General features: G+C 46.4%; 1 protein-coding gene across 2 annotated transcripts in view; it reads left to right on the forward strand.

The window, feature by feature from the left end:
- The first annotated feature begins 7448 nt into the window (after window positions 1-7448).
- The window catches only part of LOC132586043 (sprouty-related, EVH1 domain-containing protein 1-like), a 35047-nt gene continuing 29979 nt past the window's right edge, over window positions 7449-12516 (forward strand). The window contains exon 1 of one of the 2 annotated variants that reach the window (XM_060257966.1): window positions 7449-7513. The gene's annotated coding sequence lies outside the window, so the exon portion shown is untranslated. Of the gene's footprint in view, window positions 7514-7759; window positions 7879-12516 lie in introns of those variants that run through there. The other variant, XM_060257967.1, reaches the window with a different exon arrangement.

Here is a 12516-nt window from a genome sequence, read left to right on the forward strand (position 1 = left end):
ATTGTTAATTTTAACTGATCTTATTGTAATTATTCTTATTGGGGTTTTTTATATTTAATGTTGTTAGCCGCCCTGAGCCTGCTTCGGCGGGGAGGGCGAGATATGAATGAATGAATGAATGAATGAATGAATGAATGAATGAATGGAGGGAAGGCATATAAAAAGTGTGGGGTCCCTTTAAATGTGATGGCCAGAACTCCCTTTGGAGTTGAGTTATGCTTGTCGCAACCTTGCTCCCGGCTCCTCCCCCAAAGTCTGGCTCCACCCCCGAAGTCCCCAGATATTTCTTGAATAGGACTTGGCAACCCTAGTCGCATCATGACTTTTTCCAATCAAAACCCATTGATTTCTACAGGCGTCATAGTCGTGGTCTGAACTCTCTGCTCACGACCTGAGTTCTATCCCAGCGGAAGCTAGTTCAGGTAGCCGACCCAAGGTTGACTCAGCCTTCCTTCCTTCCGAGGTTGGTAAAAGGAGTCCAGGCCCCACCTGGAGGCTGGCAACCCTAGAGAGCATCAGATGTGCTTTTCTGATTTTCCAGGACCGAAACATCCTTTGGGAGTTTACTTGACTGAAGAATCCAGATGCTTCTACCCCCCATGCCACCCCTCCATTGGAGACTCTCACCTCTGTCTGGTTGCCAACTCTGGGTTGGGAAATTCCTGGAGATTTGGGAAGTGGAGTCTGGGGAGGGTGGGGTTTGGGGAGGGACCATAGTGCCATAGAATTCCAAAGTGCGTAGTGCGTCGTTCCAAAGAGGCCATTTTATTCCAGGGAATTTATCTCTCTTGTCTGGAGATTAGCTGTAATCTCAAGAGATTGCCAGCCACCACGTGGAGGTTGGCAACTGCATACTTCAGACGGGACCTTCTTGGTGGTTTCAAGTGAACCACCCACTTTTTCTGCTTCCGTTCCCCATCTGGTGTGATAATACTGGCCTACACTGCAGGGTGGTGGTTGAACTTGCCACACAATCACATAGGCGAAGCATTTCAAACACTTGGAAATACTCGGTTAACTTGCTCGCCAGGGGGGTAAGAACTGACTGACCGTATAAAAAATGCTCCAGTTGTTTAATTTGTATGTTTTTATTCATAGGCTGCCTTTCCACCCATTTCAAGTGCTCAGTATGGTGTGCAGTTATGGTGTTCGTAATCGACTTTTAAAACAGTAATCTCTGAAACCAACAGAAGAAGGAGCTGGGTCAAGAAAGCAATTTCCAGACCGAACAGGAAAGCCTTCACCCAATGGCACAAGGCTATGATCGAGGAGGGCAGATGGATCTCTCTAGGGAGGGAATTCCCCATTTTTGGTGCCACAACCAAGAAGGCCCTGCCACCTGACAGAGCCCCCCCCCCCAAAAAAAATACACACGTATACTGACACAGACCCTTGGGTCATCCAAGTCTGTATTGTCTGTGCAGCAGCACTTCTCCAGGGAGTTAGGTGGGGTTGCCTGCTTTGGATTGGGAAATTCCTGGAGATGTGGGGTGGACCTTGGCGAGGGCAGGTTGTGAGGTGGGGATTGACCTCCAAAGGATATAATCCTATGCAGTTCACGCTCCAAAGCAGCCATTTTTTCCAGAGAAACAGAATCTCCGAGGTCTGGAGTTCAGCTGTAATGCCATGAGATCTCCAGGCGCTCCCTTGAGGTTGGCAACCCTAGGTCCAGACTTTCAACATCACCTACAACCAGATTCTTTTCCCCTAGAGATGCCAGGAACTGAACCCAGGACCTCCTGCGTGCCAAGCAGATGCTGTGCCACTGAGCCGCAACCCCCGACCCCGAAACGACGAGAGTTGTGAATTAGGTTTGTATGAGCGTGGGCAGTTCTTAACGTATGCAGATTCTGGATCATATTATAGTTTTTGTAGATCAACTTGTTAGTTAACCATCCCTGATTTTAAAATGCCTATCATGTCTAGGGTGAGCCAAAGGAAACATCTGGAGCAGAGGTCCATCAGTGGCTATTAGCCACAAGGGATAGGTGGCCCTAACGGGTGGTCAAATTGCACACATATTACATGGCTCTCAAAGCCCTCACTGTCCCATTGGCTGGCTAGGAAAAGGCATTTCTCTCTTTAAATGTCTTCACTAAATCAAGCCAGCCAGCAGCTTGGAGAATGCGTTTAAAGTTAAAGTTGCTTTAGGGTTTGTAGAATCTTTCGGGATCAAGTGCTGTGTTCTACTGCAGAAAGTTTTCCTTCCAGACGTTTCGTTCTCAGCTGCGGAGAACATCCTCAGTGGCATTGCAGCAATGCCACTGAGGATGTTCTCCGCAGCTGAGAACGAAACGTCTGGAAGGAAAACTTTCTCCAGTAGAACACGGCACTTGATCCCGAAAGATTCTACAAACCCTAATGTTACCAGCCGTGAAAACCTGAAATCTTTGATAAAGTTGCTTTCTTTCCATCTTTCCCTCTCCCATCTATTTTTCTTCCTTCTTTCCTTGGGACTCTCAAACATCTGACGTTCATGTTTTGCGGCTCTCAAACATCTGGTGTTTATTCTGTGTGGCTCTTAACATTAAGCAAGTGCGGCCACCCCTGAGCTATACCATGCCAGTCCTTCCTGCAACCAGATACCCCAGCAATGGCTTTCAAGGCAAGTGAGAAGCGGAGGGGGTGGTCCGCCCTTGGCTTCCTCTGCAGAGTCTTCCTTGGTGGCCTCCCCTCCAAGTACTGACCCTGCTTAGCTTCCAAGATATGACGAGATCAGGCTATACCATGCCAGTCCTTCCTGCAACCAGATGCCCCAGCAAGGTGCTTTCAAGGCAAGTGAAAAACAAGTTGGGGCAGACCCTGCTAGTTATATCCATATGATGCTAGCGGATCCCTTCATTTCCACTTGGTATAGTCAGATCCAGAAGAAAATACATTCCTGGACAATCTTTATGCTAAGTGAAACGCAGGCATTCAGAATCCTGAAACGGGATCTTGGATATTGAGAAACAGTCCCTTTGTTCTTCCGGACATAAAAATGTGTTCCCCTTAAGTTTTATCGTGGAGTGAGATGGACAAATTAACCAGAACTTTAAGAGACTATGATTTGGAAGTGTTCAAAAGGGAGTGGAAGAAATTTAGAGGATATATAGAGAAAGAGTGGAATGTAAAAAGACATTGGACAATTTTTTTTAATAATGAGTATGAGAAAAGGGAGAAATTGAATTTTGATTGGTTAAGGGTACCTTTATAAGTGAACTCAAGTATATCACTTCGACGGGAGTCTAGTAACGGAGGGAGGGGGGATTGGAAAATATCATATGGGTTAGGGATAGTAATGATATAAACAGGCAATGTTGCCGTATGTTATCAATAAAATTGTTTAAACGATAAAACTTGTTCCCCTTTTGCATTTGGTATCTTCCCAGATCATGGGCTGCCTGCTGCCTATCTTTCTTCACCCCAGTTATGCCGCTCTTTTGTGTTAGCAAGACTCAATGGTCTACCCTCAGCGGTATTGTCTGGGAGGTTTGCCAGCATCCCTTATCAGGATAGAGTCTGCCCATGTAATGGAAGGCACCTTGAAACGGTCGCCCATGTCTGACTTTATTGTGATTTTTATGGAGAAGTGTGGGACTGCATAATCAAACCTATTCTGTCTAATTTTTATGGATTACCTGAAGCAAAGTTAGTTTTTTTCCTACTATCTGACCAATGTTCCCATATCACAGGCCTGGTTGCAAAGTACCTTTTGGCTGCAAAAGACTAGCTCCCCTTCTTGATGTTTGACTGGTTTTTATAGCTGAAACTCCATATAAATTTGCTATGCTGTACTTTTTATTTCTATGCCAATAAAGGGATTTGGATTTGGAAGTGGTTTGCTCTTTCCGTCCTCTGCAGAGACTTCCTTGGTGGTCTCCCATCCATGTACTCAGCTGTTTAGCTTCTGAGATCTGACAAGATTGGACTATACCATGCCACCTTCCTTCCTGTAACTGGATACCCCAGTAAGGTGCTTCCAAGGCAAGTGAGAAGCAGAATTGGTTTGCCTTTGCCTTCCTCTGCAGACCCTTCTTTGGTGGTCCCCCATCCATGTATTCACCATGCCCAGCTTCTGAGATGTCACAAGATCAGGCTATAACATTCTGCCTTCTCTCCAATGCAGCAAAAATACTAGGCAGAAAAGAGAAGAAAACTTTTAAAAATACAGTTTACAAGTGGGAAGGGTTTAGAGAACAACATGGGATCATAGATTTCATTAAGGCCAAGAAATATACTGAGTGATGTCTAAAACTGTGGAAGACTGTAAGGGTTATCTTCTCCCAAACAGACCCCATTTGAGGGTGATGCCAGAAAGTCATGAGATTCGGGATGTGTAGGCCCTAGCATTTTAAGGTTGCCAACTGTGGGTTGGGAAATACCTGGATATTTAGGGGGTGGAGCCTGAGGAGAGTATAATGACACAGAGTCCACCCTCCAAAGCAGCCATTTTCTCCAGGAGAACTGATCTCTATTGCCTGGAGATGAGTAATAATAGTGGGAAACCTCCAGCTACCGACCTGTAAATTGGCAACCCTATGACATTTCCATGCAAAACTTAAATGCATGTGAAATAAGAACACTAGCTCTTTGCATAGAAACTGGGAGTCAGTAACATACAACCTTCCTAGCTTTGCTATTAAATCTGATGCATGCAAAAATTAATAAAAATTTAAAGTTTAAAAAAAATCTGATGCATGTAGCAAGAACATGTTCTACTTGGATGAAGCTTAAATAAAGACAGTCAAAGCCGGTTTGGTGTAGTAGTTAAGTGCACAGACTCTTATCTGGGAGAACTGAGTTTGATTCCCCACTCCTCCACTTGCAGCTGCTGGAATGGCCATAGCTCTCGCAGAGTTGTCCTTGAAAGGGCAGCTTCTGTCAGAACTCTCTCAGCCCCACCTATCTTACAGGGTGTCTATCGTGGGAGAGAAAGGTGAAGGAGATTGTGTGCCGCCTTGAGACTGATTCAGAGAGAAGGGCGGGGTATAAATCTTATTCTAAGTTTAGGTATCTGGGGTGTGGACCATGCCAACTCCAAGTTAGGAAATTCCTGGAGATTTTTTTGAGTGGGGCCCAGGGAGGGACCTCAGTGGGGTGTAATGCCATGGAGTCCATCCGCCAAAACAACCAGGGGAACTGATCTTGGTAGGTCTGGACTCTGGAGATAAGTTGTAATTCTGAGAAATCTCCAGGCCCTACGTGGAGGTTGGCAGTTACACCCATGACCCCCTCCTGCCCCTGTAGAGAGCCACAGGAATCCTCCCTTGCTTTGCTTTCAGTATTCCATAAGGCAGGGGCGTCAAACATGCAGGGCTCCTATCAGGCCCTTGAAAAACTGCCTGTCATCTGCTTCTTTCTCCCTCTATCTTGCTTCCTTCTGCATCACCGCTTGCTTTGCAAGGCTTACTCAATCGCACAAGAGCTACAGAGCAAAACCTCTATTTTCTCCATTGGCTGAGGCTTCTCCCTCGGGGAAGAACAGCTTGCTTTGCCACGCACAGCAGAGCTACCGAGCCAAGCCCCTCTTCCTTCTATTGGCTGAGGCTCCCCCCCCCAAGTCCTCGGGGAAGGAAGGAAAGAGCCAGCGCTTCCTTTGCCCAGTTCCCTGGATCCCCTGGGAGAAATACAAACAAAGCACCTTTAAGACCAATGAGTGCTAACGTTTTAAGTTTTTTAAAATATATATATTTGTGTTTGCCTGTGTTCTTTATAAAATTTTTATCTCTGCTACCTAATCTTAAATAAGTACATACATGGCCCGGCCCAACAAGGTCTCTTTTATGTCAGATCTGGTCTTCATAATAAATGCGTTCAATACCCCTGCCATAAGGGGTTGGTTTGAAACCCACCCTCCCCACCCCATACCCTTCTAGGCCTTGAGAGCACCATCATTTTGAAGGACGGAGTTGACCCCTGACATACGCTGTGGCTGGTGGGACATAATGCAAATTGTAGAAATCAGTCATCACTGGCTACTTAGGTCTTGAAGAAGCCTTGACCAGGTTGGGAAAGCGGCAGCTGGGTGGGTTTCCCCTACATCATGCAGAATTCAGGCCAGACCACGAATTCTTACAAGGTTGAGTAAGTCCCAAACCAGAAGGGCATGTCAGTTACCATTTTTGCTGTTGTTCAGTCGCACAGTCGAGTCCGACTCTTGCAACCCCGTGGACCAAGTCATGCCAGGCCCTCCTGTCTTCCACCATCCTCCGAAGTCTGCTCAAATTCGTATTTGTTACATCAGTAACGCCGTCCAACCATCACATCTCTTGCCATGCCCTTTTTCTTTTGCCTTCTGTCTTTCCTAGCATCAGGGGCTTCTCCAGTGAGTGCTCCCTTCTCATTGGGTGGCCGAAGTATTTGAGCTTCAATTTCAGCATCTGACCTTCTAGGGAACAGTCAGGGTTGATTTCCCTTAGGACTGGCTGATTTGATCTTCATGCAGTCCAAGGGACTCTCAAGAGTCTTCTCCAGCACCACAGCTCAAAAGCATCTATTCTTCTGCGCTCGGCCTTCCTTATGGTCCAACTCTCATGGCCGTACATTACTACTGGGAATGCCATCGCTTTGACTATACGGACTTTTTTTGGCAAGGTGATGTCTCTACTTTTTATTATACTGCCCATATTCGCCATAGCTGTCCTCCCAAGGAGTAAACGTCTTTTAATTTCATGGCTACAGCCATTACAGAGGTATACATTTGAGGGGTTCTTTCATGTATTCCTCCCCCCCTCCAGAGGGTAGCTGTCTTGGTCTGTGATGCAACAGTCAGATTTTGAGTTCAGTAGCATCTTAGAGACCACTGGACTCAAATCTAATTATTCCTTTATTTTTATTTTTGCATCCTTTCTCTCCCTTCCTCTTGCACCTGCTGGAATGGTCTTGGGTCAGCCATAGCTATTGCAGGAGTTGTCCTTGAAAGGGCAGCTTCTGGGAGAGCTCTCTCAGCCCCATAGGAGATTGTAAGCCGCTCTGAGTCCCTGATTCAGAGAGGAGGCGGGCTATAAATCTGCAATTCTTCTTCTTCCCCACAGAAGACCTTCTCTGACCCAACCATTCCAGGATAAAACGAGCAGGATGCAAAATGCTAGAGCTCTCTTGGCCTGTCCTTTCTGGACAGTCTATCCCATGACTTTTGCCAGCTTCTAAACAGGCTTGGGTGGCGGGGGCAGGGAGTGGGGGGGGGGGCAGGTGTAGAATTTGGATCTGGACCCAGCATTTACACATCAGTATGTCTCTGGGTCTCCTGCTCTCCTTTGCTGTTCCAGCTCTCTCCCCTTTTGGAAGAGACACAGAGACGAATAATGTTTCCTCCCACTCTGCCTTCTTTCTCTCTCTCCCCCCCCCAGTCCCCCCCCTTCTTTTGATCTCTTTGCAAATTCTTCCAGGGCATTAGGACCAGGTGGAAATCACTTTCTCTCTCTTCCTTTCTCAGCTGTGAAGTCTGCTTTCTCTCCCCCCCCCCCCCCCTTTTAGCTTGCGGCCCTGCAACATCCCTGTAAGAAACCCATTCTTAGCACCCAGGTGTTTGGTTAGTATCTGGAAGGGGGGGGGCGACTGAGGCGATGCTGAACAAGTGCAAGGAGGGGAGGCGGGGAGGGCTGTGGGACCGGGCAAAGGTGGGGAGAGGGAACAGGGGGGTGGGGATTGGGAGGGGGGGGTGTTAAGAGACGATGCTAATTTCTACGAGCTGGGGGGAAAATGGCTGCTAGTTTCTCATCTTTAGGATGATGCTTACAGCCTTCATATATATATATATAGATATATATATATACATAAAACAAGATCCTTGCGTCTCTCCATACATATGTGCCTATGAAATTCTAAATAATGGGCAGGGGAGAGTCCATCAGGGCGAAATTGCAAACTGCAGGGAATAGCGGACAGCAATCCACCGTGAGTCATTCTTTTAATATATCTTTAATTTCCTCCCCCCCGCCCCCACTCCTACAAAAAAATTAGAGGTGGGGAGGAATGTTGTTTTTTTCCCCTTCTTCTTTGTAAAAAAGAGAGAGAGAGAGAGAGATGTCATTTTAATTTATACCATTTGGGTGGGAAGAAAACAAACATCTCCATTCATAAAAAAAAAAAAAAAAACCTTTTGCCTATGATTCAAACCCTTTCTGGTGTTTTCATTTTTCTCCCAGCCTTTCCTCTCTCTGGATTCTTAAATTTCTGCCTGTCCTCTGTAGCTGTATTATTTTCTTTAATTTTTTTTTTTAAATAATATTTGCTTTCGTATCTGTCAATGTCTCTCCCTGTGTGTCTCTCTCTTCTTTCTCTCTGTGTGTGAATGCATTTTCTTCAATGAGACTCCGGGTGGGTTTTTTCCCCCCCTTCCCCTGACGGTGATGGTGGGTCTCTCTCTTTTTATGAATGAAATTCAATCCCACCAAAAAAAAAAAAAGAGGGTGGGGGGTCTATTTGTTTGTGAATCAGTCCTATTTGCATCGGGATTCATTCATAAAAAAAAAAATGGCAGGACTGAGAGCCATAAGATACATCATGGTGGGCTTCCTTTTCTCTTTCCTCGCCTGTCAGTTTTCTTGGGAAGGGGGGAATGAGGGGGGGGGTCTTTGAAGCCGGTGGTGTCATAGTGGACAGATCTGAGCGTTTCTTTGCCTAGCTGTTCCTTTTTAAGCCCTAGAAAGGAGGGAGGGGAGAGAAATAAGATCCCTTTCTAAATATTTTTCCTCCCCTTCTTCCGTCTTGCGTTGGATTTCTTTTATATCTATATTCTTCAGAGACGTGTGATCTCCAATATTAATCCCCCCCCTCCTCCCGTTCACCTGTTGTTTATTCAAGAAACAGGGACAAAGAACCTAGTCTGGGTCATGTGACCCTCCATTCACAAAAAACCAGCCCAGGGTTTCCATTGAGATGGGCTAAAGGAACCAGCAGCTGGGGCCGGGGAGAGAGAGAGCGAGAGAGCCTTACCTTTTTCCAAACCTCTTCCAGAGGTGGTGGGGGGTGGGGGAGACGGGGGTGGGGGGGGGGCTGAGGCAGGAAGGGTGGGTGGGCTTGCAGATTTCAAGCAGAGACTGTTCACAGCTGGCATCCCTACATCCAACTTGGAGGGGGGGGGGGTCTAAGGAGAAGGGGGGGGGGGAGTTGCAGAGAGATGAGGATGAGGATTTTGCAATCCCATCAAATATAGACACCAATCAAGACCACACTTCTGCACACCAAAAAAAAAAAGAGGTTAGAATTTGGAAGTATGTATTTGAAGATGAATTGTTTTCACCTTTTCTTGCATGTTGGAGTCAGGGGAGGGGGGGGTTGCCTGTGTAATTCTCCGAAAGGATGATTCCTCTGTGATGTTATTTCATATTCTGTCTTATTATTATTATTATTCCTCTTAAGATTGTAAGGGGAAAGGCGATTCCTTTCGAGGGGTCTTGTCTTGGGGACGCTGTGCCCGTCTTTCTTGAGAAGAGGAATGGGTGGGTGGGTTGCAAATTGATTTTGAGACCCCCCCCCTTCCCTCTGGAATCAAACCTTGCCTTGTGCCAAGGCCAAAAAGAGACAGGTATGTGTGTGTGTGTGTGTGTGCGTGCATGCATCAGATTTCTTCTATGGTGGGTTTGGTATCTTTGGTTGTCACTTTTGCTATACAAGGTGCATGTACGCGTTCGTGTTGGGAAATTGTCTATAATTTGAAAAGTCTTACTGAATTCTCTCCCCCCCACCCTCCCAACCATAATGGTGGCAGGTTTCTTTTTCTCCTCGATTCATGTTTTTGTTGCTTTCAGACGCTTTACAGTTATCAGGCTTTTTAAAAAAAAACTTGCATTGAATACAGTCAATAGTTTCTTCTTTCCTGGTAAAAATTTTATGGCAAAAAATTGACGAAGAGGAGGCAACTGTAAGATAAATGACGAGAGAGAGATAAAATGTGTTGTCGTGGGAAAGGGCTTTGGTGTTTGTGCATTTTTGTGAAAGAGTGATCCTTCGGGTTGCATTTAAGAAGATCTCTCTTTTGGATAAAAAAATGACAATTCCTCTCTTTCCTCATCCTTCTCTCCCCCCCCCCCAAACTTGGCTTCCGAAACGAGGAATATGTGTCTCGACTTTGCTTCAGCATCTTTGATCTTGTAATACATAATGTCATTTTCCATGGCAACGCGTTGTGATGTCACCTGTATGTTGAAAACACTTTGAGCTATTTTTAATATATATATGAGTGGGGGGGGGGTCTGCTGTTTCCTGCCTTTGACTTTTGTAGCAAAGATCTCTGTCTTTGGGGAAGGGGGGAGATAGAAAATAAATCTGGCGTTTACATCCTGGATAACCGGGTGCCCTTAGAAATCCTTAACGTTGTGGGTAGGGGACATATATGGTGTTGATCCGTGGTTATGTATTTCTTCCACCTGTCTCGTTTTTTTCCTTCCTTGCAACGTAAACCTTCTTTTGCGCCATTAGAAGGGGGGGGAAAGGAGGAGGGAAAAGGATCTGGAAAAGGAAAAGCAAAAAATTGAGATTTTCTTTTCTAAAAAAAAAAATATCGAAATTTCCACTTTGGGTGCTTTGAAATTTGGTTCTTTTTTATTTGGTAGCAGATTGGAAGGCCGGGCAGGTGAAGGGAGTGACAGGAGAACTATCAAGCAACAAGATTTGTGAGAAAGAAGATACTGTGAGTTGCATGTGGACGCAGTGAAAGGGTGGCGGTTGAGTGGTTAGAACCAAGATTAGAACTGAGCTTGGAATGGGGGGGGGGCATGGAATACAGGTCAGTTCCTGAGGTCATGCTGGGAAAACGTTCAGTGGTTCGTCTCAGGAGGATAAGGATTGTAGCTACACCACACCGACTTCGGTTGGTCAAGCTGTCATTCCTCTACCCCAAAGGGACGCAGGGAATCGAAGCTCGGGAAGAATGTCTTCCCAAGATCCTTTGGGAGGAAGCCATGATAGCTGATACAGTACAGAACCATGGATCTGTTAGTGGTGTAGATACCCCCTCGGCACTGCTGACTCATAGCGTGGTCTTGGCCAGCCCGTTCTTTCTCGCTCAGTCGTCTATAACTCAGGGCTGCAACCCGTAGTCGATTGATCAGTTAGATTTCTGGGATCGATTTTAATCGAACCCCCTTGATCAACTGAAAAGCTGTGCTTAGTGAATAAAGCTGATTTTTTTAAAAAATGTAAATTGTTAAGTCGTTTCAAGGCAAGTATTTACAAAATCCAAATGCGGCAGGTGCCATCTTAGGAGAGACATCTTCCTTCTGTCTCTCTCTCACCCAGGAGAGAATACGTCATCTTACGCCTCCCATTTACGAAATCATCTCTTTCACTGGAACCAGTTCACAGATATTTTTCCCCCCTTTCAAAGCAGTCTTTTTTGTTCAAGAAATGCTGATCTACGTCACATCTGTGAAGCCGTCTTCCGCAACTGAGGCCCAGTAGGAACTGGCTTCCATTGTGGTCGAGGTTGCCGGCTTAATCCATAGAAGCATTCTTGGTCGTGGACGTGGATAGTGTAAGAGGCGCACTGGTGCGGACCGAAAGCCCCACCATCCAGTCTCCAAACATGCTCCGCCAGATGCCAAAGTCACCGTGAAACCACTGGCCCCTCTCCTGCTTAGCCTCAGTATTTGCAGCTAGACTGCCTCAGAGAATGGAAGCTCGACTGAGGCCTATGCAGAATTGCAAGATGAACAGAGCAGCTGCGTGCTGAGCTGAGATAGGAGAGTCCATGGCTCAGTGAGGAAGCTCATGGCTCCGTCCCCTAACAGCTCAGGTTTAGGGAAAGGTATTTCTCTGCCTGAGACCCTAGAAAGTCTCTGCCAATTTGACAGCACTAGGTAGTGGTTAGGAGTGCCAACCTCCAGGTGGTGGCTGGAGCTCCCCCAGATTCACCTTTTTAGGTTCAAGACAGACAAAAAAGAAATACTACTTTACACAGAGAGTGATTCAGATGTGGAATTCATTGCCAGAGGATGTCGTGATGGCCACAAGAATCAAAAGCTTTAAAAGAGATTCGTGGAGGAGAAGTCTATCGGTGGCTACTAGCCAACTGTGACTGAGGGGAACCATCACATCATAGCTTCTGAATCCCAGAGCCAGGAGGCAACCTCAGGGGAAGGCTTCGGCCTCTCTGCCCTGTTGTTGGCTCTCCAGAGGAACTGGTTGGCTCCTGTGTGAGACAGGATGCTGGACAAGATGGACCCTCACTGGCCTGATTCAGGATGGCTCTACTGATGTTCTTCTGATGTTCTTACACTACATAAAACTAGGGTTGCCAGTTTGGTGTAGTGGTTAAGTGTGTGGACTTTTATCTGGGAGGACCAGGTTTGATTCCCCACTCCTCCACTTGCAGCTGCTGGAATGACCTTAGGTTAGCAATAGCTATCTCAGAGCTGTCCTTGAAAGGGCAGCTTCTGGGAGAGCTGTCTCAGCCCCACCCACCTCACAGGGTGTCTGTTGTGGGGGGAGAAGATAAAGGAGATTGTAAGTCACTTTGAGTCTCCGATTCAGAGAGAAGGGCGGGGTATAAATCTGTGATTCTTCTTCTTCTTATCTGGTTGCCGGTGGGGG

The sequence above is a fragment of the Heteronotia binoei genome, chromosome 17, assembly GCF_032191835.1.
Source record: "Heteronotia binoei isolate CCM8104 ecotype False Entrance Well chromosome 17, APGP_CSIRO_Hbin_v1, whole genome shotgun sequence".
Taxonomy (NCBI): domain Eukaryota; kingdom Metazoa; phylum Chordata; class Lepidosauria; order Squamata; family Gekkonidae; genus Heteronotia; species Heteronotia binoei.